At 60.9% G+C, this 22,436-nt stretch overlaps 1 protein-coding gene across 15 annotated transcripts in view; it reads left to right on the top strand.

The window, feature by feature from the left end:
- The first annotated feature begins 209 nt into the window (after window positions 1–209).
- Window positions 210–22,436, top strand: part of EPB41L1 (erythrocyte membrane protein band 4.1 like 1) — a 66,104-nt gene continuing 43,877 nt past the window's right edge. For 10 of the 15 annotated variants that reach the window (XM_063172110.1, XM_063172118.1, XM_063172112.1 and 7 more), the window contains exons 1-2: window positions 210–293; window positions 8,780–8,829. The gene's annotated coding sequence lies outside the window, so the exon portion shown is untranslated. The remainder of the gene's footprint in view (window positions 294–8,779; window positions 8,830–22,436) is intronic. The other 5 variants (XM_063172119.1, XM_063172123.1, XM_063172121.1 and 2 more) reach the window with 2 other exon arrangements.

Genomic DNA, 22,436 nt, shown 5'->3' with positions numbered 1-22,436 from the left:
CGCGTCCTGCGGGACGTGCGTGGGGAGCCGGGGGGCCCTCGGTGTCCCGGGGCCGGGGGGAGCCCCGCAGCCCCCGCAGCCCCGCGGGCCGGCAGCGCTCGGGGCGGGGGCGGCGCGGGCGGTGCGGGAGCCCCGGGCCCGCCCCTCCGCAGCGCCGCACCGCGCCCGGCCCGCCCCGCGCTGCGCCGCGCCCGCCGCACGGCGGGGCAGGAGCGGGCACGGACGGGCAGCGGCGGCGGCCGCGCCCCGCACACGGCGGCGGAACGGAGCCGAGCCGAGCGGGCAGAGCCGAGGTGAGCGGCCGCGGGTGCGGGGCCGGGCAGCCCCAGGTGCGGCGCGGGCTGTGAGGGGAGAGGCGGGCAGGGCTCAGCCCCGGGCCGGGAGCGCTGCCCCGAGCCGGGCCTGCCCTCAGCGGCGGCGCATCCCGCTCCCTGTCCCGCCGGGATGCTGCGGGCGGGGCTCCGGTCCCGGGGGCTCCGGGCAGGCGGCAGCGCCAGCCGCGTCCTGAGGGACGGACCCGGCCACCCCCGGCATCCCGAGCCCCGGGGATCCGGAGCCCCGAGCTGCGGCAGCACATTGAACCGCCGGGCTGTGATTTGAGGGAGATGATTTACATTAGAGGGAGAATGTGGAGAGAGCCAGGAACAACTTGGAATGGGTCCTCGCATATTTCTGTGGTTATTTTTGGAGTACCGTCATATGGCAGGAGGTGGGCTCTGGAGGTATCCTTGAGCTCAGCATTTTCTCCATAGGCTGGTTACCCGGGAGATTGTACTAGAGGACCTGCGTGGCCCTTTCCCCATCAGTGGTTTCTGTATTTCCCGTCGCTGTTCTCTGGCTTTCTCTGTATTGTTCCCTCAACCCGTCTCGGTGGGGACCCTCCTGTGGGCAGACAATGGTCGGGGTGTGCGGCTGGGCAGTCTCAGTGTGCTGCAGACTATGGCAAAGCCGTGCTTCATTCAGCTGTGGATGCTGTGAGGTGACTCCTGATCAGCCCCTTCTCCATTGCTGTGCATGAGGTGTGGCTTCTCCAGCATCCCCAGCGAGACCAGCCCATGCCTCCATCTCCTTCCCGCACTCAGCTGCCACTTTCCCTCCAGCTTTCTCCTGCTGCACTTGCCCAAAGGGATTTTTACTCCAGAAAAGCTCGGGCTGTGGGGAGGCACGTTGTTCCTCTGCTCTGCTCCTCGGGGGTCTGCACATCCCCTGGCTGTGCCAGGCCCCTCGGACACGGCTGGGGAGCGGCTCTGGTGGCTTCAGCTGCGTGTCCTTGTTGCCATGGGGTGAGTTTGGAGCTGAGGGGAGGCTGCCTGGCTTTGGGTGATGGTCCTTGCAGGAAGGGAATTCATTAATGACTCTAATGATGTTGGTTCAGAGTCTGGCTCGCAGGCACGGCGCCGTCTGCGGGACTCCCCGGGGTGCTGGGTCTCTCCATCAGGACCTGTCTGCTGCCTGCAGGGACACAGGGCATCTTCTGGAAGCTGTGGCAGGTCCAGAGCTCCCCGTCTTACCCAGGCATGGCCTCTGTGTTTGGAGTCCAGGAGCAGGGTGCAGCTGTCTCCTGTGGGCTCTGAGCCCCTCTGGGAGGGGAGGATTCCATCTCCTCTCCTCTTCCCTCCATCCCTGTGCCATGGGGATTGCTCTCCTCCATGCAGCCGTTCCCAGCAGAGCCCTGGGGTGCAGAGCCTGTGTTTGGCTCTCTTTGACAGGAGATGGGTTCTTCCCCTGCTGCTTTGGCTGCTTGTAGATGTTGTGCCTAGGACTGCCTAGAATTTTTGATTTTTATCAATTCTTGAGATATGAGCATTCTCCAGAACTCTTAGGGGAGATGTTTTGGTCAGGAGGAAGCATCTAGAAAGGGTTTTTGGAGTCCAGCATGGGATTTCTGAGCTAGAGGTATGAGTGTTCCTGGTGTGCCGAAGATTTTGGTGCCTTCCCTGTGCAGACACAGAGCGTGCCGGGCCCCCTTCCCTGGCCTGCCACCCCCACCACAACCTTCCAGGGTGATGTGTGATGTCTTTGTGGCTGGCTCAGCTGAAGGAGTCACTGCAGCACAGGATGGGGAAAGTCTTTTTCTTCCGCCAGGCAGCTGAGCTCCCTGTTGAGCTCTGGGTGATGACCTTGGTCCTGGTGAGGAGCTGGATCCCTCCCTGGTTTCTGGAGTTACATGGAGGATTTCTGCTGGCAGCACCGAGCCCTCATCCCGCGGGGTTCTGCCGTCACTCTGGGCGTCCTGCCTGCCTTCCCCTCTGTCCAGCACTGCTGGGACTTCTGCTTTCCTGCAGGAACCTTCCAGACCACTCAGGTGCCTGACTAATTCTGTCCCTAACAGAAGAAATCTTTCCCATCACTAATTAGGGTTTCTAAATTAGGAAGCTGCTGACAATGACCGGTCGGTTAAAGGGCAGGGGTTGGGCTTGGCTCTTCCCTGAGCTTCCTGCTCAGGCTCACAGCCACCACTGGAGTGTCCTTTGCCTCAGCTCTCCTTGGCTGTGCACTTGGGCCGTTTCCCTGCTGCCTGGGCACGGGGCTGTGGTGCTGGGTGGCAGCTGGGACCCGATGGGAGCGCGAGGAGCGGGGCTGAGCTCTGTCAGAGCGGCGTGGGCGGCTGCCAGGCCTGCCTGTAGTAGACTTGCATGCGGTGCCTGTCACTTGGAGGTCTGAGCTGAGCCTGAAGCTCCCTCTGCCAAAGGAGAAACACAAAACAGTGGCAGTCCCTGGGTGCTGGGAGCTCCTGCACAGGGGAACTTGTGCATCCATGAACACCTGACTCTCTGGCAGCACCTAAAGCGTGCTGGGGCTGTGACAGCCACGGCTGCGGGGCTCATTGTTCTCCTCAGAGCACCCAGTGCCTCTGAGTCAGCAGCTTTGTGTTTGTCACAGCCTGTGCAGGTCTGTGGTGCTGGGCCCTGACCCTGTGCAGGGGATGTGGGCTCTCAGCCGGGGCTCAGAGGCACTGGGAGCTCGTGCTGTCCCTTGAGCCTGGAAGGAGCTGGGTCTGTGCGAGCTGCAGGAAGCTCCAGCCTCCCTCAGGAACCCCTTTCATCCCCTGCCCTGTGCCACTCAGGGCTGTAGAGCTGAGCATCATCACTGCTGCTGGCCAGGCTGGTCCTTCATGGTGCTCCTGTCTGGATCACAGGAGGGGGAAAGTGTGGCAAAGGGAGGAGACTGTCCCTGATGGGGACCTGCTGCAAGGCTCCCTGTGGCTGCAGATCCAGCCTTCCTCTCCTTCCAGCCCTTGAGGGGAACCTTGTGGGGTGTCCAGGACCCAAGTGTGTCTTCAGAGGAAGAGGAGGAAGTCTGGGCAGCCATGTTTTCCAGGGTGGAAGCAGTGGCTGCTTCCTGCAGCAGCTCCTGTGCACAGAGAGTATCCCTGGCACAAAGCAGGTGCTGGGCCCAGGCACCATGGATGTCCCTTGTCTTGGATGGCAGCTGCTCCCTTTGTCCTGCCTTGCTCCAAGGGGATGTTGGAGCCATAGAATCACGGGTTTGGGTTGGAAAGAACCTTAAAGTTCATCTCAGTCCAACCCTCCTGCCATGGGCAGGGACACCTTTGGCTATCCCAGTTGCTCCAAGCCCCATCCAACCTGGCCTTGGGCATGTCCAGCCACAGCTCCTCTGGGCAGCCTCTGCCAGGGCCTGCTCACCCTCGCAGGGAAGGGTTTCTCCCTAATATCCAATCCTAAGGAGAGCTGTTGGGCTCAAGTTTGCTACGACTGGGACAGGAGTAAAGGTTTGCTCTGTTTGCACTGAGCAGGGAGTGATGGGACTGTGTGGAATGGGACAGACACACCAGAGCCCTGGATGGGTCATTTGATACAAATTCCTGTCTGCTTGTCCCAGTACACAGCTGAGGGGGCTCTGGATGCAGCTCAGGGTTATCAGTGTCCTGGCATGGAATGGAAGCAGCAGACAGAGCCTTAAAATCTGGATGATACTCTCTGGAAGAGGATTTTCTTTCCCCCTCCCACTGAAGTTCTGTGTCCTGCCCTGAGCAGGCTCCTGGGGGCTCAGCAGTGCCCAGGACCCTCCTGCAGGAGCTGCCCGGAGCCCGGGCTGCAGGAGCACAGCCAGGGGATGCTGGGCTGACCCCATTGTGCTCAGAACACGAGACAAATGAGGCTGAAGCTGCAGATCTGTGCCTGCCAGCGGGTCAGCAGTTTCGCTCGGCCACTTGGCCCCTTTGTGGCAGCGAAATGTGGCCGCAGGCCGGGATGTGCTCCATCCCCCCTCGGTGCCCAGCCCTCTCCCCCAGGCTGTGCTGGGCCCTGGGAGCTCCTGGCTGGGCCGGGCTGTCCCCGAGCCCCCTGGAGCCCTGGGGGCAGCAGGAGCAGGTGCTGTGCCAGAGTAAAGCACATCCTGCGGCTGAGCGATGCTGAATGGGGATTCACAGCCCAGCCCTGCTGCCAGGTTCCTCCCACCGGCTCCTTCCTCCCTCTGCTCCTACTAACCCACTGCCGGGCCCCTCGCTGCCTGGCAGCAGAGATGTCTGCTGCTATCCTTCCCGAGCATCAGATGGAGAGGAAAACACAGGGTGGAGTCAGCTCCGCACAAAGGAAATGTTGAGGTATCGTTTCTGCCTTCCGTGCGTTTTTTAGGTGGCTGGGGAGAGATTAAACAGAATCTTAACACATTCACAGCCCCCTTCCCACCTCATTTTCCTGTGAATCTGTTGCTGTCATGGTATCTTTCGGGTGATATTTTTAGCTTTGCCTTTTCCTCTTTTTTTTTTTTTTTTCCCTCCGCTCCTCGTATCAGGCTTTAGAAGGGAAACACGTTTCTATGGGAGAACAGAACGAGCCATTTCACGAGACATTTTGTTATGGGCAGAAGGGCCGGGAAATCTGATTGTGTGTTTGAAATGACACATTCCCCTTTGTAATCAGCTCATCGGCCTGGCTGGGGCCGTGCCAGCAGCGAGCGAGGCGCCCTGGCCGGCCGGGGGCGGGGATGGCCCGGCCCGGCCCCTGCATCCTCCCGGGGCATCTCCACCGGATCATCCCCTCCATCCCCTCCATCCTCCCGGGGCATCTGCACTGTCCATCCCCTCCATCCTCCCGGGGCATCTCCCCTGGATCATCCCCTCCATCCTTCTGGAGCATCTCCCCAGCCCGACCCCTCCATCCTCCCAGAGCATCTCCATTGGATCATCCCTTCCATCCTTCTGGAGCATCTCCCCAGCCCGACCCCTCCATCCTCCCAGAGCATCTCCACCAGATCATCCCCTCCATCCTCCCAGAGCATCTCCACTGGATCACCCCCTCCATGCCCTCCATCCTCCCCTGAGTATCTCCACCATCCATCCCCTCCATCCTCCTGGAGCATCTCCACCATCCATCCCCTCCATCTTCCCTTGAGCATCTCCACCGGCCCAGCCCCTCCATCCTACCAGAGCATCTCACCCAGCCCATCCCCTCCATCCTCCCCATCCCCTCCATCCTCCTGGGGCATCTCCACCAGCCCATCCCCTCTTTCCTCCCCTGAGCATCTCCACCGGCCCGTTCCCTCTGTCCTCCCAGAGCATCTCCACTGGATCATCCCCTCCCTCCTCCCAGGGCATCTCCCCCGGCCCATCCCCTCCATCCTCCAGGCCCATCTCCCCCAGCCCATCCCCAGTGGCCACACAGGAAGGGCTCGGGGCTCCTGTGGGTTTTTCTCCCCTGGGGAGCAGCTGGATGCTGTAATGAGGTGCACTCTGGGTCTGGCAGTGTCTGTGCTGGCAGGGGCATGGGGGATCAGGGTACTGGCACAGCTTTGGGGCTCTGGGGATGCTGAGAGGGACGTGGCAAAGGGCTCTAGGTGGGAGAGGGGTGGTTGGATGGTGGGGCTGCTGCTCACTGTGGGGAGGGTTTTGACAGGGATACAGATTGATGTTATGTGGTGATGGTGAACTATGGCAGGGGAAAATTCCAGCCCAAATTCTCAGCAGTATTTCCCTGTAGCAGATTTACTCAGGTCCTGATAGATGAAGGTTCTGTGGAGTGGCCAGAGCAAGAGAAGCCTCCTGGAAGGGCTGGTCTGGCTTGGCTCTGCACATCCCTTCGGGGGGCAGGGGCTGTGACCTCTGCAGATTCCCTGGGACTGTTCTTCAGGGAACCAAGGAATGCTTCCTGCTGGTAGGGCATGGTGGCCATGGTAGCACAACATGCCTGGAAGTGTCCAAGGCCAGCCTAGGTGGGACTTGGAGCATCCTGGTCCAGTGGAAGGTGTCCCTGCCCATGGCAGAGGATGGAATGAGATGGGCTTTGGGATCCCTTCCAGCCCAAACCATTCTGGGATTCTATGGGATGAGTAAATTCCTGCTCATCCCCTTGGTCTGGTGTAAGACCTGTCTGACTTGGGGTGACCCAGGGAAGGGCCACAGGATGTAGAGAAGGTGCAGCTGCCCATGCTGTGTTTTGGGTACAGGGGCACTCTCAGCCCTCCTGGGCACCTCCATGCTGCTGATGGAGCTTTGGAGCTCAGTCTCAGCCTGGGCAGGCCTGGAAGGCCATGGTGGTGTGGTCCACGGTCCCTGGGGTGGTCCATGGTCTCCCCTGTGTCTCCTGGGCTCCTCTCCAGCTGCACCCCCTGCCCTGTGTGTGCCCTGCCCTGCTGGAGGGGACACTGAGTCCCTGTCCCTCGGTGTGACCCATCAGCAGCTGTGCCAGGGGCTGCTTTCAATCTGGGTGAGCTGGGAGAGTGCAGGGCTCCTTCCTAAGCCTGGCCAGCAGTGCCTCCATCCGTGTCCCTGTGTCTGTCCCTGTGTCTGTCCCTGTGTCTGTCCCCAGGCAGTGCCACCCTGACCAGTCAGGGCCGGGCTGGCTGGCAGGCAGTGCTGACGAGGTGGTGACAATGTGGTGACAATGTGGGTCACTGTGGATGTTTGTGAGCCCGGGGCAGTGGCTGTGGCTGTGCACACAGCCTGGCACCAGCAGGGCTGGGTGGCAGGAGCTCAGGGCTCAGGCTGCTGTGGGTTTGTGCTCTGGGAGCAGCAGGGCAGGAGCTCAGGGCTCTGGCTGCTGTGGGTTTGTGTTCTGGGCAGAATTGAGCCGGGCTGGGGGAGGCCTCGCTGCCACTGCCAGGATTCCCAGAGCCCTGCATTAATGGGATCCTCATTGGTGCAGTGGCTCCCACCCCGATGGGGCCATGGCTCAGAGCTGGCTCAGCAGCCACGGTGGCCTCTCCCAGGGCAGGAGGGCACGGGGAGGGCAGGGGCTCTGTGTGGCAGTGACAGCACAGTGCTGAGTGCCACTGCCCTGCCCGTGGTGGCTGCATCCTCCATCTTCCCTCAGGATGCAGCCCTGGGGGCCCTGGTGCCATCCTCCTCCTTGGGGGTCTGGGGAAAGCTGGCTGCTCTTGCACCTGCCTGCCCATCCCTTGAGCTGGGATGAGAGAAATCCAAAATCCAAGCACACAAACCTGGCAGCAGCGTGGAGAGCCCACAGAAATCATTGGGCCCCACAGAGAATGAGCAGGGCCATGGAAGCTGTGCTGGAGCAGGAGGAGAATCCCACAGATCCCCTGTGTGCCCTGTGCTGCTGGGAGCCCAGCCCGTGGATCAGCTCAGCCTGGTGGCACCCATGGACAGACAGAGCCCTTCCCACAGGGGCTTGGGCTGCTCTGCCCCCTGAGCCTCTGAGCAGGAGCAGCTCCTGAGCAGAGCAGGCAGGGGAAGGAGGGAGTTTTGTCTGGGCTCTGGGATGGAGCACTGCGGGCATGACAGCAGCCCCCAGACACCAGTGGCATCCCTGAGTGACACTGGGACACACCCCCAGCTCCATGGCAGTGGTGCTGTGGGGCTCTGGGTGTCACCAGTGCTGAGCTGGGCACAGCCTTGCCCTGTGTGGGCACCAGCCCTGCTCCCTCAGCCAGGACAGCTCAGCCACGCTGGGCAGGGGGGCACCCAGAGCCAGCCCCTGGTGACATCCTGCCTGTGCCTCCCCGGGGTGACAGGCACAGGACAGCTGCCACCCCCTCCTCTCACCTCACCTCACCTCACCTCTCCTGCAGCTCACCTGCCCTAAGGTGGGTTTGTCTCCTTGCTGAAGCTCACAGCTTTATCACATCAGATTTCTGGCTGGGAGCAGCCTTTGTGCTGCTCAGGGCGGGCTCTGGGCTGCACACAGCTGATGTTTGCTTGTGCAGAGTGAAAGGATTTTGCTGAATCCGTGGCAGAGGAGGGAGTTTTGCATAGGCCTGCTTTGCTTCTGCCTGGGGGGAGGCTGGGCCTCGCCTGTCCGAGGATGTTTGAAATTTAACCCTTGGAGGAGTGGGGGCTGTCCCTGCTGTGCCAGACCATGCTTCCTGCTCCTGTGCTGCTGCTGGGCAGATCCTCCTCCCTGGCTGGGTGCAGCTGTCATGGAAAGAGGCTCTGCAAGGCTGCTGAAGGCTGGGCTGGCCCTGCTGGAGCTGCCATGGCTGGGAGCTCCTGCCCCACTGCCCCCCAGGCAAAGCCCTGCTGGCCCTGGAGCCATGGGGACAAGGAGGTGGCACAGATGGCCTGAAAGGAGAGCCTGGGCCGTGCCCAGGGGATCTGGTGGCACTCAGAGGTGTGTGGGCTCTGCTGTAGTAAATATTTGCTGTTCTCCAGGAGGCTGCACATCAGGAGAGCAGAAGGAGTCTGAAGCAATGCACAGCTCCCATTTCCAGCAGGGAGAGTGGTATGGAATCCAAACACGGCTCTGGAGCTGGGCAGGCACCCTCTGGTGACAGCTGTAGTGTCCTACTGAGTGCTTGTCATCATCTCTGGGCAGGACTTTTCCCTTCCTTTTAACCAAGTGTGCTTTCCTCTTTGCAGGTTGTAAATCGTGCCCGAGCTGAGTGCTGAGAGCAGCCCCTGGAAGCAGCGTGAGTTTATCCTGAAAGCTTTTGTTCTCCTCTCCACATCCCACATGAGGTTGAGTGGGTTTTACAGCACAGAAAAGGTTGCTCAGCACGGAGAGGTGCTGCAGGGAGAGCCTTGTCTGCCAGGAACCCCTGGCAATCTGGCCTGCTCCCACCAAAACCACCAAACCCTGCTGGCCTTGGGCTTGTTGTGGCTCTCTTTGTGTTGGGATTACTTCCTGCCTTGGCTGGGGCTGGGGCAGCAGCCCCTGTGCCCACAGAAACCCTCCAGCTGCCTCATGCACTGCCAGAGGGGTTTGGGGTCTCACTGTTGGCTTTGCCCACTCTGGGGTTCTGTGCTCTCTGTTGTGAGGAGGGTCTGAGGTGTTTGCAAAGCAGCTCTGGGGTTTTGCTGGCTGTGCTCCCTGGGCTCCCAGCTGGCCTCAGGTGCAGCCTGGGAAGGTTGAGCTTCAGAATTCAATGCTGTGATGCTTGGAAGAGTCCAGGGCCTGTGGACACCAGGAATACCAGGGTCCCTCCAGCTGCTGGACTGCTCCATTGCAGAGCCTCCCAGCACAGTGACAGCCATGGGAACCAGATGTGAGCAGCTTCCAGAGCCCTGAGGGCTGGGGAGGACTGGGGGGACAAGGTCCTGCTCCTGCTGGGGCTCTCTGAGCTGCATAGTGAGGTGAGCCTGGGCAGAGCTGCAGCACAGCCCTCGTGTCCTTATTTGAAAATTGGGGTGAGGAGCCCCAGAGCTGCACCCCCTGTCCTGGCTCTGCCCCAGATGACAGCAGTGTGTGACAATGTGCACCACAGGGCTCAGACCCCGCTGCCCTTGGGGCTCCTCACCCCCACAGGGCAATGGCTGCAGGTTCTTTATCTGAGGTTCCACACCCAGAGGTGCTGGCACTGCCCAGGGGATGGGCACAGCCCCGAGGCTGCCAGAGCTCCAGGAAGGTTTGGAAACACTCCCAGGCACAGGGGGGATTGTTGGGGTGTCTGTGCAGGGCTGGGGGCTGGGCTGGATGGTCCTTGTGGGTCCCTTCCAGCTCAGGATGCTCTATGGTCTGTGGGTGTGGGGTCTGGGTCCCTGCTGAGGGCTGGGATGGGCTCCCAGGGCTGGAGCTGCCTCTGGCTCCCAGCAGGGCAGGTCTCTGCTGTGCTTTATGAGCAGTTTCTCACCAGCTGTCCTCTTCCAGGCATTTTGCAAGATGCCAACTCCACCCGTGCCCGGGGGTGCAGGGAGAGCCAGCAGTGGCAGGGATCCTTGTCCTGCTCTGTGTGCAGGGGTTTGGGTGTGGGGTGAGCAGTCTGCACTTGGTCCAGGCAGAGCTGCAGGCGCAATGTCACTGGTGGGTTCCAGGTGGGTTCCAGGTGCTCCTGCATGGCCACAGTGTCCCCCACGTGTGGGACAGGGTGCCCTGGGCTCTGTGCCTGGGCTGGGGAGTGTTCTGAGTGTTCTGCTCCTGGGCAAGGCCACCAGGAAGCTCTGGCCCTGCATGGGTGCAAAGCCCTGTTGGGGTCCCCCATGCTGGGCTGGCATGAGGAGCAGGAAGGAGGACATGTGCCAGCCCCATGGTGGCCCTGGTGCCAGCCAGCCCCTGGCCTTGCTGGTGGCTTTGGTGGCCCAGGTGCAGCTGGGGCCCTTGGGTGTCTTTGGTTCCACAGCTGCCCGTTTATCTCCTGGGTGCTGGGGCCTGGGCAGCTGCAGCTCTGTGCCCAGGGGGTGTCCCCTGCTTGGGGAGGGTTGGTGACACTTTGGTCATGGCACAGGGGTTGTGCTGGCAATGAGCTCCTCCTGTCTCTGGGTTCCAGCAGCTCCCTCCCCCTGGGGCTGGCTGGGGGCTGATCCTGGGGCAGCTTGCTCACAGGACATGGACAGCACCAGCTGGTCACTGCAGGTCCTTCCAACTGAGCCACCCCAATGCTGCACAAGGTGTCACCTTCCCTTGGGGAAAATGTCACTTTGTCACCACTGCAGACCCTGACAGGGCCTTGTGGGGCGCAGAGCAGAGGATGATGATGGTGGGGAGAGTGCTTTGCCCTTCCTTTGGATGGGAGAAGATGGGGAAGGCAGGGCTGAGCCTGTGCCAGGACTGGGCTCCTTTTGGTGCCCTCCCTTGCTCTGGGTGCAGTTCCCTTCCTCCTCCAACCCACAGCTTCCCAGGCTGTCTGGCCCTGCGTTCCTGCCCAGGGAGCAGCTGCTCTGCCCTGGCTGCACATCCCAGCACAAGCTGAACCCCTGCTCTGTGCCTTCCTCTGCGGGCAGGGAGGATGGAGCAGCTCTGTGCCAGTCCCTGCAGGGTGAGTGAGGGCTGTTCCACCAGGGCTGCAGCAGCTCCTGGAGTGCAGCCCAGGTGCCCCACAGTGGGCAGTGGGGTCTGAACTGGGCTCCCAGGACTTTTGGGCTGTGCCTCCCTGCCCTGCTGCACCACAGCATGGCAGGGCTGGGCTCTGGTGCCATCCCTGGGTGAGGCAGGGAGGAGGGCAGGGATGGCTGCAGGCTGCTGGTCCTGCTCCCTGCCCGGGCTGACTTGGCTGGGGCAGCTTTAGGACACTCACCCAAAAAGCAGTGAGGGGGTCAGCAGGGCAGGGCCAGCCCCAGGCAGGGCAGGGCCAGGTCCCAGCACCACCCCCAGGCACACCCCCGGGCTCTGGGGCTGTCGCTGGGGTCAGTCCCACAGCTCTGCTCACAGGTTTTAGTGCCTGCAGAGCTCAGGTGAGCAGGGAGCAGCTGCCCAGTGCCCCCTGAACACCGTGGGCAGGATCAGGTCCCTGTAGGAGGAGTTGGCCCAGGGCACTGCACAGATCCCTCTGGCCTGAGAGGAGTTGTTGGGTGTTTTATGGAGCAGCTGGGGGTGAGGCTGCTCTGTGCTCCTGCCTTGCACCCCGTGCTGCAGCAGGGCCCTGGCAGGGCTGGCACAGGCACTGGGAGCTGGCAGTGCCGCCCGTGGGCACCAGGGCAGAGCCCTGTCCTGCCCCAGGGCTGCTCCTGCACTTTCCTCTTGATTTGGGGCCCATCCTGGCTGCAAGACATGCCTTGGTCAGCGAGGCCTGCTCTGTGCCGCCCCAGCTGAGCAAACAGGTTTGTGGTGTGTGGCAATGTGGGCCCTGGAGGCTGGGGGAGCTGCCAGCTCCCCAGACTCTTGGGAAAGGCTGGCTGAGGGCCAGACCCCTGCTTGCCTTGGCTGAGCTTCACCTCTTGTGCATCCCAGCACTCAGAGCTGGGCCATGGCGGGGCAGCCTGGGGTGCCCACCCCTGTCGGAGCCCCCTCTCTGGGAGCAGGCAGCGGCCCCGTGCTCAGCCAAGGCCTCGCAGGGGATGGGGGGCTCTGGTCCCACCCTGCCCACCCTCCTGGGCAGGGCTTTGGGGTGGGCTGGGCCGGGCTGGGCTGGACTGGGATGGGCTGGGTCTGGATGGGCTGGACTGGGATGGGCTGAGCCGGACTGGGCCGGACTGGGCTGGGCCGGGCTGAACTGGGCCGGACTGGGCTGGGCCGGACTGGGCTGGGCCGGACTGGACTGGACTGGACTGGACTGGACTGGGCTGGGCTGGGCTGAGCTGGACTGGGCCGGGCTGGGCTGGACTGGGATGGGCTGGGCCGGACTGGGCCGGGCTGGGCTGGGCTGGGATGGGCTGGGTCTGGATGGGCTGGGCTGGGCCGGACTGGGCCGGGCTGAACTGGGCTGGACTGGGCTGGGCCGGACTGGGCTGAGCTGGACTGGGCCGGGCTGGGCTGGACTGGGCCGGGCTGAGCTGGACTGGGCCGGGCTGGGCTGGGTCGGGATGGGCTGGGCCGGGCTGAACTGGGCTGGATGGGCTGGGCTGGACCGGGCTGGGCTGGACTGGGCTGGGATGGGATGGCCTGAATTGGGCTGGGCAGGACTGGACTGAGCTGGGCTGGACTGGGATGGGATGGGATGGGATGGGATGGGATGGGCTGAGCCGGGCTGCGTTGGACTGGGATAGGCTGGGCCGGGCTGGGCTGGGATGGGATGGGCTGAATTGGGCTGGGCAGGACTGGGATGGGCCGGGCTGGGCTGGCCTCAGCCCTGCTGCACTGAGGTCCCTGTGGGGCTGGCTGCAGGGGAGGAGCTGTCTGCTCTCACATCCCTGCCGAGGAGGATTTGCCACCTGGGATTGTTGTTTCTACAGCTTTTCTGGCACAGCAGGGCCCAGGGGATGTGGAGCTGTGGGCAGCATCTCAGCAGGCCCCATGTGGGCTGGGGATGTGCAGGACTGGCTCCCAGGGGAACAAGAGAGGCTGGGCTGTGTTCAGGAGAGCACCTGCCCCATGTGGGTGTGCTCTGGGGCATCATCTTCCAGCAGCACCTCTCTGGCTTCTTCCAGCCCATTTCCCACAGCCCTTGCTGTTCTTTCCTTTATTGTGCCCCCTGTGCAGCAGGCAGGACACTTGGTGGGCAGTGCAGGGAGCTCTGCACTGTGGAGGAGCTGTCAGGGATTGTCACTGGGCTTGCTGGGTGCTGTGGGAGGCTGGGGCTCGTGGCCACTGTGTCACCTGCCCAGCTCCCATGTGCACACTGCCATTGAAGGCAGCCAGTGAAGGGACAGGGCTGTCACTGCACCTGCCCCAGCCCCAGGGTGGCAGCAGAGCCCCTGGTGAGGGGGCAGGGGGAGCTGCACCTCCCATTCCTCACTGTGAGCTGGTGCTTTGTGATGGGCTTGGGGTGGAAACTGGGGCTGGAGGGGTTTGGGAGGGTGAGGGAAGGAGAGGCTGCCCCAATCCTGCTCTGGATTCAGCTGGGCTTTGTGCACAGGGCTGCTCAGCTGCCAGCCAGAAGGTGCCCGGGTTGCCGGGGAGACAGAGCTGGGGATGTGGAGGATGTGAAGATTGTGGCACCCTGTGCTGCCACCAGGGCCAGTGCCAGTCCCTGCCTGCATTGTCACCCTTGTGCTGCCACCAGGGCCAGTGCCAGTCCCTGCCTGCATTGTCACCCTTGTGCTGCCACCAGGAACAGCCCCAGTGACAGTTCCTGACTGCATTGTCACCCTGTGCTGCCACCAGGGATGGCCCCAGTGACAGTGCTTGACTGGGTTGTCCCCCTGTGCTGCCACCAGCCCCAGTGCCAGTCCCTGAGGCTGCTGCAGGGCACACAGTGCTGGGCCATGTGAGGCCCTGGTGCTCTGAGTGCCCTCCCTGGTGGCTGTGGCTGCCCTGGGTGGTGCCCTGGGCTCAGGGCAGGCTGGGAGGGCAGGTGGCTGTGGGTGCTCCTGGCATGGAGCAGGGCCCAGGTGTGTCCCCTGTGCCAGCCCAAGCAGGGGGATACTGTCTGGGGGTGGGTGGCCTTGCCAGCCCTCATCTCATTCCATGCTGACCAAGATGGGCAGCCCCAACTCTTAAAAAGCCCAGGCTTCTCTTCTCTTCTAGAAGGGTCCCAGATCCCCTTCAGGTCCCAGGAGGTGACATGGGGCTGGTGGGCAGAAGCACAGGGTGCTGTGCCAGCCCACGCTCAGGCTGGGATGGACCTGGCTGAGCTGGAGCCACCTCTGGCTTTGTGCTGCTGGTCCTGCCTGAAGCTTTCTCAGTTGAGCTGGGAGGGCAGGGGCTGTGCCAGCCTCTGCCCAGGCTGGTGCATGGCCCAGGACCTCCAGGACACGAATTGCTGTGCTGGGATTTGCTGTGGTGGGCCCAGAGCAGCTGTGACAGTGGGGTCCCTGCTCCCAGGGCTGGGATTTGCTGTGGTGGGCCCAGAGCAGCTGTGACAGTGGGGTCCCTGCTCCCAGGGCTGGGACCCTCCTCTCAGAGCAGGTTCTGGTGATTCTCTCCAGCTCTGCCTCCCTCGGGTTCTGCCCTTGGGTGTGGTGGGGAGCCTTTGCTCAGGTTTGCTTTTTGTTTCCCCTTTATTTATTTATTATTGTGTTTTTAAGCTTCTCCTGCAGCCCTTCCTTCTCTTGTCATTTAATTGTCCAAGTTCCCTGAATGCTTGTCACCTGCCTGGGGGTAGAATTTGAGACACATCAGAGGTAGCTGAGAACATCCTCTGGGAGCTGGGGAGAGATTAAACAGCAAGGGAAAAAAAAAAAAAAAAAAAAAAAAACACCAACCAGCTGCTGTGCTCAGGTTTGGCCAGGAGGTAAAATGGAAGGGCTGGAGAAGCAGCAATGTTGGCTCTGCAGAAAATGTCTGCCCTGGGCCTGGCAGGGCTGGCCTGGGGGTGCCATGTGTGCTGAGGCCTTGGGGGAGCTGGGGGGGAACAGGGGCTGGAGCAGCTGTGCTGCAGGAGCTGGGAATGGATCCCAGAGCCCTGGGGTGGGTTTGTGGGCTGGGATGGATCCCAGAGCCCCAGGGATGGATCCCAGAGCCCCTGGGTTGGGTTTGTTCAGCTGGGGATGGATCCCAGAGCCCCAGGGATGGATCCCAGAGCCCCAGGGATGGGTTTGTGGGCTGGGATGGATCCCAGAGCCCCTGGGGTGGGTCCCAGAGCCCCTGGAATGGCTCTGTGTGCTGGGATGGATCCCAGAGCCCCAGGGATGGATCCCAGAGCCCCAGGGATGGGTTTGTTCAGCTGGGGATGGATCCCAGAGCCCCTGGGGTGGATCCCAGAGCCCTGGGATGACTCTGTGGGCTGGGATGGATCCCAGAGCCCCTGGGTTGGGTTTGTTCAGCTGGGGATGGATCCCAGAGCCCCTGGGGTGGGTTTGTTCAGCTGGGGATGAATCCCAGAGCCCCTGGGGTGGATCCCAGAGCCCCTGGGATGGGTTTGTTCAGCTGGGGATGGATCCCAGAGCCCTGGGCTGGGTTTGTGCAGCCGTGGCTGGGATTGATCAGGGCTGGCCCTGCTCAGTGACTCAGCTCCCTGTGCTGCCTGGATGCAGCAGGGGGCAGGGAGCAGTGCCAGCTCCCCAGGGTGGCAGAGCTGGTGCCACCCCTGGGTCCCACGGGTTCCAGGGCACAGGGGGCCCAGCCTGGCAGTGGAGCTGCTGCTGCCTGCACTGGGCTGAGCCAGGCTCCAGCTGCAGCTCAGAGGGGCAAAGAAGGAGTTTTCAGCTTTGGCCTTGGGAGTGATGCAAAGCAAATGGGATCAATCCCGGGCAGTGGCGGTTTGTGGTGTCAGGGCTGGGTGCAGGCAGTGCTTGCAGAGGTGTCAGCACCTCGGGCTCTGGCAGGAACCAGTGCCAACTGCACCTCCCAGGCCTTGGCAGAGCAGCCTTTGGGCTCCTGGTGGGGCTGTGACCAGCCCCTGAGCCTTGCTGAACCTGCACTCGGGAAAATGGATTTTTGGGGATGTTTCTTGTGGTTTAAAACCCTTATGGCAACAGGCATTTTGTTGCAGAAAATATCTCCTTAACATATCTTTTAAAAAAACCCAAAATAACCCACCTAAGATGTTCTCCTCCACTTCCCTGAAAAACCTCAGGGATTGATGCTGCTGGTGGGTGAGCCAGTGTGGGATGCTGTGCCCAGCACATCCCTATGCCAGCAGGAATGGATGCCCTGGCTGGGCTGAGGGAGCAGCCCAGTGCAGCTCTGGGGCTCCTGCAGTGCCCAGGGGCAGTGCCAGGTGCAAGGGGGCAGTGCCAGGGTGGGGAGCTCGTGGAAGCCTCCCTGTGCTGGTGAGTGCATTGATTTCCCTGCAGCTCAGTGATCAGTCAGATTTCCAGGTGCCAAGTCAAAGGGAAAGCTTGGATTTACCTCCTGCCCCTGATCTGTGAGAGGTCAGAACTCTGCTACAAACACCAGTGCTGGGGGTAGTTTAAGGAAGCCCTCAAAGATCCATTTTCCAGCTGTTTTCCATGGTTAATGCAGCAGTTTCCTGCTCCTCTTTCCAGCCAGGGAATCTGTCTTCCCTCAGAAGGGAGATGAACAGCAGCATAAATTGTGGGCAGGGCCCATAAAGACATTTGCAAGAGCAATTCTCTTCCTTGAGCTCCTGCCTGTTTCACTTACAGATCTGCTGCTCCTCTCCTGTGATCTTGTAGCATTTTCTTCCAAATGAATTTTGAGGTGTTTGGAGGGATGTTGGCCTCTGTTGGCTGAGGGCGTTCAGCTGGAGAAGAGAAACCTCCAGAGAGGACTCAGAGCCCATTCAGGGCCTGAAGGGGCTCCAGGAGAGCTGGAGAGGACAAGGGCTGGAGGGACAGGACACAGGGAATGGCTCCCACTGCCAGAGGGCAGGGATGGATGGGAGATTGGGAATGAGGAATTGCTCCCTGGGAGGGTGGGCAGGCCCTGGCACAGGGTGTCTGTGATGGTGTTCACAGGGGTCTGAGGGTGAGGGAAGAGACAGGATCTGACTCCATGTTTCAGAAGGCTGATTTATCATTTTATGATATATATTACATTAAAATTATGCTAAAAGAATAGAAGAAAGGATTTCATCAGAAGCCTAGCTAAGAATAAAATAATAAAGAATGATAACAAAGGTTTGTGGCTTGGCTCTCTGTCCGAGCTAGCTGGGCTGTGATTGGCCATTAATTACAAACATCCAACATGAGCTAATCAAAGATCTACCTGTTGCATTTCACAGCAGCAGATAATCAATGTTTACATTTTGTTCCTGAGGCCTCTCAGCTTCTCAGGAAGAAAGAATCCTAAAGAAAAGGCTTTTCATGAAAGATGTCTGTGACAGGTGCCCAGAGCAGCCGTGGCTGCCCCTGGATCCCTGGCAGTGCCCAGGGCCAGGCTGGATGGGCTGGAGCAGCCTGGGACAGTGGGAGGTGTCCCTGCCATGGCAGGGGTGGCACTGGATGGGCTTTATTGTCCCTCCCCATCCAAACCATTCTGGGATCCCAGTCAGCTGGACTGGCTCTTGAGCTGGGCTCAGATGTGCTGAAGGTGTTTCCACGTGTCCTTTCCCTTCCCCACATGGCATTTATCAGTTTCTGGGGGCAGCAGCTGTACCTGGGCTGGGAGGGTCCCATCTGGAGGTGCTGCTGCCTTTCCTGGAGCCCTTTGGGTGGGGCAGAGCTGTGGGTGCAGCTCAGGGCAGAGCAGCACATCCCAGTGGAGCCATCATGGTGGGATGGGCAGGGGGCTGCCAGGCACCAGGGCTGCTTCCTGCCTGATTCCTGCATCCCTGCCTGATTCCTGCACCCCTGCATCCCTGCCTGCATCCCTGCCTGCATCCCTGCCTGATTCCTGCCTGATTCCTGCATCCCTGCCTGCATCCCTGCCTGCATCCCTGCCTGATTCCTGCACCCCTGCATCCCTGCCTGCATCCCTGCCTGATCCCTGCCTGATTCCTTCATCCCTGCCTGATTCCTGCATCCCTGCCTGATTCCTGCATCCCTGCCTGATTCCTGCATCCCTGCCTGATTCCTGCATCCCTGCCTGATTCCTGCATCCCTGCATCCCTGCCTGCATCCCTGCCTGCATCCCTGCCTGATTCCTGCATCCCTGCATCCCTGCCTGCATCCCTGCCTGACCCCTGCCTGATTCCTGCATCCCTGCCTGCATCCCTGCCTGCATCCCTGCCTGATTCCTGCATCCCTGCATCCCTGCCTAAGCCCTGCCTGATCCGTGCCTGATCCCTGTCTGTTCTGGCACCCCCACATCCTCCCAGACAGCTCTATGGGAGCCCCTGCTTCCCACCACCCCCTGTCCTGGGCCACGAGAGCATCACCAAACCCTGATCTGGGGTTTCTCTGCCCTCTCCTTTTTCCCTGAGAAAGGAAAATATCTTGAATCTCTGTTGGCCCTTTTGCTTGGGATTCCCACCCCAGCACCGCCCAGCCTGGCTGTGGGAAGCAGAGCCCAAAGAGGGGAGGCCCAAGGAGCACCCTGAGCCTCCCTGCAGCCCTGGGATGCTGCAGGAGCAGCTTTCCCCTCTGGGACGGGGGTGCCAGGGAGCCTGGGTGTGGCTGATGTGACAGGGGCAGGCAGGCTGGCACAGGAGGTCCCTCAGGGTGCCCCCAGCCCTGCCTGGCCACGCTGTGCCCTTGGCTCCTATTCCTGTGTGTGCCCATGGTTCCTGTGTGCCCATGGCTCCTGTTCCTGTGTGTGCCCATGGTTCCTGTGTGTGCCCATGGTTCCTGTGTGCCCATGGCTCCTGTTCCTGTGTGTGCCCTTGGCTCCTGTTCCTGTGTGTGCCCATGGTTCCTGTGTGCCCATGGCTCCTGTTCCTGTGTGTGCCCTTGGCTCCTGTTCCTGTGTGCCCATGGCTCCTGTTCCTGTGTGTGCCCATGGTTCCTGTGTGTGCCCATGGCTCCTGTTCCTGTGTGCCCTTGGCTCCTGTTCCTCTGTGTGCCCATGGCTCCTGTGTGCCCATGGTTCCTGTTCCTGTGTGTGCCCATGGCTCCTGTTCCTGTGTGTGCCCTTGGCTCCTGTTCCTGTGTGTGCCCATGGCTCCTGTTCCTGTGTGCCCATGGCTCCTGTTCCTGTGTGCCCATGGCTCCTGTTCCTCTGTGTGCCCATGGCTCCTGTGTGCCCATGGCTCCTGTTCCTGTGTGTGCCCATGGTTCCTGTGTGCCCATGGCTCCTGTTCCTGTGTGTGCCCATGGCTCCTGAGTGCCCATGGCTCCTGTTCCTGTGTGCCCTTGCCAAGGCTGGGTGCTGGCAGGGCACTGGGAGGGTGTTTGGCTCAGGTGACATCCTGCAGGTGGAAGGAGCCTGCCCTGTGTGCCTGGAGGATGGGGAGGGTGTTGTGGGGGTGGCTTGAGCCCTGCAGTGCCTCCCCAGGGCTGATCCATCATGTGCTGTGGCACTGGTGGGTGTTGTGTGCTCAGTGTGGAGCACCTGCTTTATCCCCAGCCTTGTCCTGCCCAGCCAATGCCCCTTGCTGGATGTTGCTGGAGGAGCTGGAAGCCCCAGCTGTGCCACCCGATCATGAATTTGCCCTCTCTCCACTCCTGGTGTGTTCCCCACTCTGCTGACTGTGCAAGCCTTGCTTTTTGAAAGGTCAGAGTTTCCCTGGAAGAGACACATTCCTTCCTTTATGGGGCTGCCTGCAGTGATGGAAGGGACAGGCTGGGCAGCCTGAAGCCCCAGGGGCTGCCAGGGCCCCTCCCTGGGGCAGGGATCAGGCACTGGGCTGGGGTTGCTGTGGATCTGTCCTTGATGCACCCCCTGCTCCCAAGTGCCCATTCCTGGGGTGCTCTGGGCTGAGCTTTGGGGTCCCTGGGAGCTGCAGGGTGTGCTGTGCTGTGTGACAGCTGTGAGCTGTGCCCAGGCAGGGAGGGCACTGCTGGGCAGCAGGGATGGCTCTCAGGGGGCAGAGGATGGTTTCTCATCGCTGCTGAGAGATAAAAACTTCAGCTTGTGCTGCTGGGTGGGTGTCCCAGGGAGGGATGAGGGAACTGGGGAGCTCTGCAATAGCAGCACCCCCGTGTCACCCCCACTGCTGTGGCACTGTGGGGCTGCTGGGCAGGGGCAGCCAGGCCCTGGCATGGCTGGGTGGGATGGGAGGGGCCCGTGGGGCCAAGGAAAGCAGGAATGTCCCCAGAGCTGTGAGCAGCAGGACGTGCCCTGCCCCGAGGGTGACACCAGGGCTCAGTGGCGACACACGGTGACTGTGGGGGTGCTGCTGGTCCCATCCTGCTCTGCTGGGAGCAGGGGAGGAACCAGGGGGGACTGGGGGCTGTGGGGGCTGCTGGCTCTTCCCTCTCCCTGCTCTGTGGAGTCTGGGCTGTGCTTCCCTCTGGAGAGGCACCGGGTGCTCGCAGGGGCTGGCTCAGAGCTGTCCCCCTCCAGCTGGGACATCTTCATTTGGCTGTTAATAAGCCTGTGGAAGGAGTTTCTTGGCTTCTGAGGGGACACAGCAACTCATTCCTGGGCTTGTTTGCTCAGCTGGGAGGTGTCACCCAGCAGGGTGGGAGTGGGACCTTGCTGGGAGTGCCCCAGGGCTGGCAGAGGGACCGGGCTGTGTGAGGGAGCAGGGGGAGCTGCCTTTGCATCCTGCCGGGCCCAGAGGAGGAGGAGGCACCTCAGCCCTGTCCCCAGGATGCAGCAGAGCTGGGCTCCCCTGCCCTGCTTGTTCCTGGTGCCAGAGCAGGCTGGAGAGGGTTGGTGTCTCGGATGGGCCCTGCCCTGGCTGCTCTGCCTCTGGCAGCTGTCAGGGTGAGCTGCCACGGCTGCCTGGCTCCAGCCTGGCTCGGGGGATGGCTCCCTGTCACTTTGGTGGCTTCTTTTCCCTCCCTAAGTTTCTCATGATTCATTTTTGACATGTGGCACCAGCTCTGGAGCCGCAGGGATGCTGATCTCCACTTCCAGCGTGTCCTTTTGTGCCATAAGCTCAGGCTGCTCCATTAACCCCAGCTCAGGGGCTGGCCCTGGGGCAGGAGGGCACTGCCCGTGCCCTGCAGGCCCTGGTGCCAGGGGAGGGTGTGAGGGAGGCCTTTGGTGCCTGTCAGCAGGGTCAGATGTCTGTGCTGCCTGGCTGGGGCACGATGAGCGAGCAGATGTCTGGGCTCCCGGCAGCTGCTGACATCATGTAAATCCATAATTGCCCAAACACACTCTCAACACGTGTCAGGGAGGGCTGGGCTGGCTGCAGGGGAGCTGGGAGAGCCCCAAACCCAGGCTCCTTTTGGGTGGTGGATCCCACAGCTCGTGGAGGTGTCCCCCAGGATCACTGTGTGTTCCCATGAGATCATCCCACCCTTGTGCCTTTGCTCTCCTGCTTTTCCCCACTTGACCCAGTTCTTCCCTTGGCAGCTCCAGGCTGGCTGTCACACTCTGTGATGATGAGCTGCCGTCTGCTCTGCTCTGGCTGCTCCTGGTGCCTCACTGGGCCCTGGCTCAGCATCCCTGGGCAGCTCAGCTCAGCTCAGCTCAGCTCCACAGCCCCAGCCTGCCTGGCCAGGACAGTGTCACACACATCTTTTCATGAAAATCCTTTCTGTTACAGTGGTCACAAGGGTTGCAGGATGAAGAGAGAGGCGAGAATGTTGACCTCATGTTCAGAAGGCTTGATTTATTATTTTATGATATATATTACATTATAAATATACTCAAAAGAAATAGAAGGAAGAGTTCTCAGAAGGCTAGCTAAGCTAAGAATAAAAAAGAATGAATAACAAAGGGCTGTGTCCCAGCAGAGAGTGAGACCTAGCTCTGCTGTGAGTGGTCAGTAAATCCAGACATCCACCCGAGACCAGTCACGGATCCACCTGTTGCATTCCACAGCAGCAGATAACCATTGGTTACATTTGGTTGCTGAAACTTCTCAGCTTCAGCAGGAAAAATCCTAACGAAAGGATTTTAATGAAAAGATGTCTGTGACACCTTTCCTTAGGATTTTCTCCTCCTGAGGAGCTGAGAGGCCTCAGGAACAAAATGTAAACAATGATTATCTGCTGCTGAGGAATGCAACAAGTGGATCTGTGACTGGCCCATGTTGGATGTGTATAATTAATGGCCAATCACAGTCAGCTGGCTCAGAGTCTGAGCCACAAACCTTTGTTATTCATTCTTTTGCTTTCTATTCTTAGCTTAGCTGGCCTTCTGAGGTGAAACCTTTTCTTCTATTCTTTTAGGACAGTTTTAATGTACTATATATCATAAAATAATAAATCAGCCTTCTGAAATACAGAGTCAGGGATCTACATCCCTTCCCTCATCCTAAGACCCCTGTGAACACCATCACAGGACAGCACCACCTGCCTGGGCAAAGGGGCTGAAATGGCCAGCAGAGCCCTGCAGGGCCTGTCCCCAGCAAGGGGAAGCTGG

This window comes from Melospiza melodia, chromosome 19 (assembly GCF_035770615.1).
Source record: "Melospiza melodia melodia isolate bMelMel2 chromosome 19, bMelMel2.pri, whole genome shotgun sequence".
Taxonomy (NCBI): domain Eukaryota; kingdom Metazoa; phylum Chordata; class Aves; order Passeriformes; family Passerellidae; genus Melospiza; species Melospiza melodia.
This window is presented reverse-complemented; position numbering and strand designations above follow the sequence as displayed.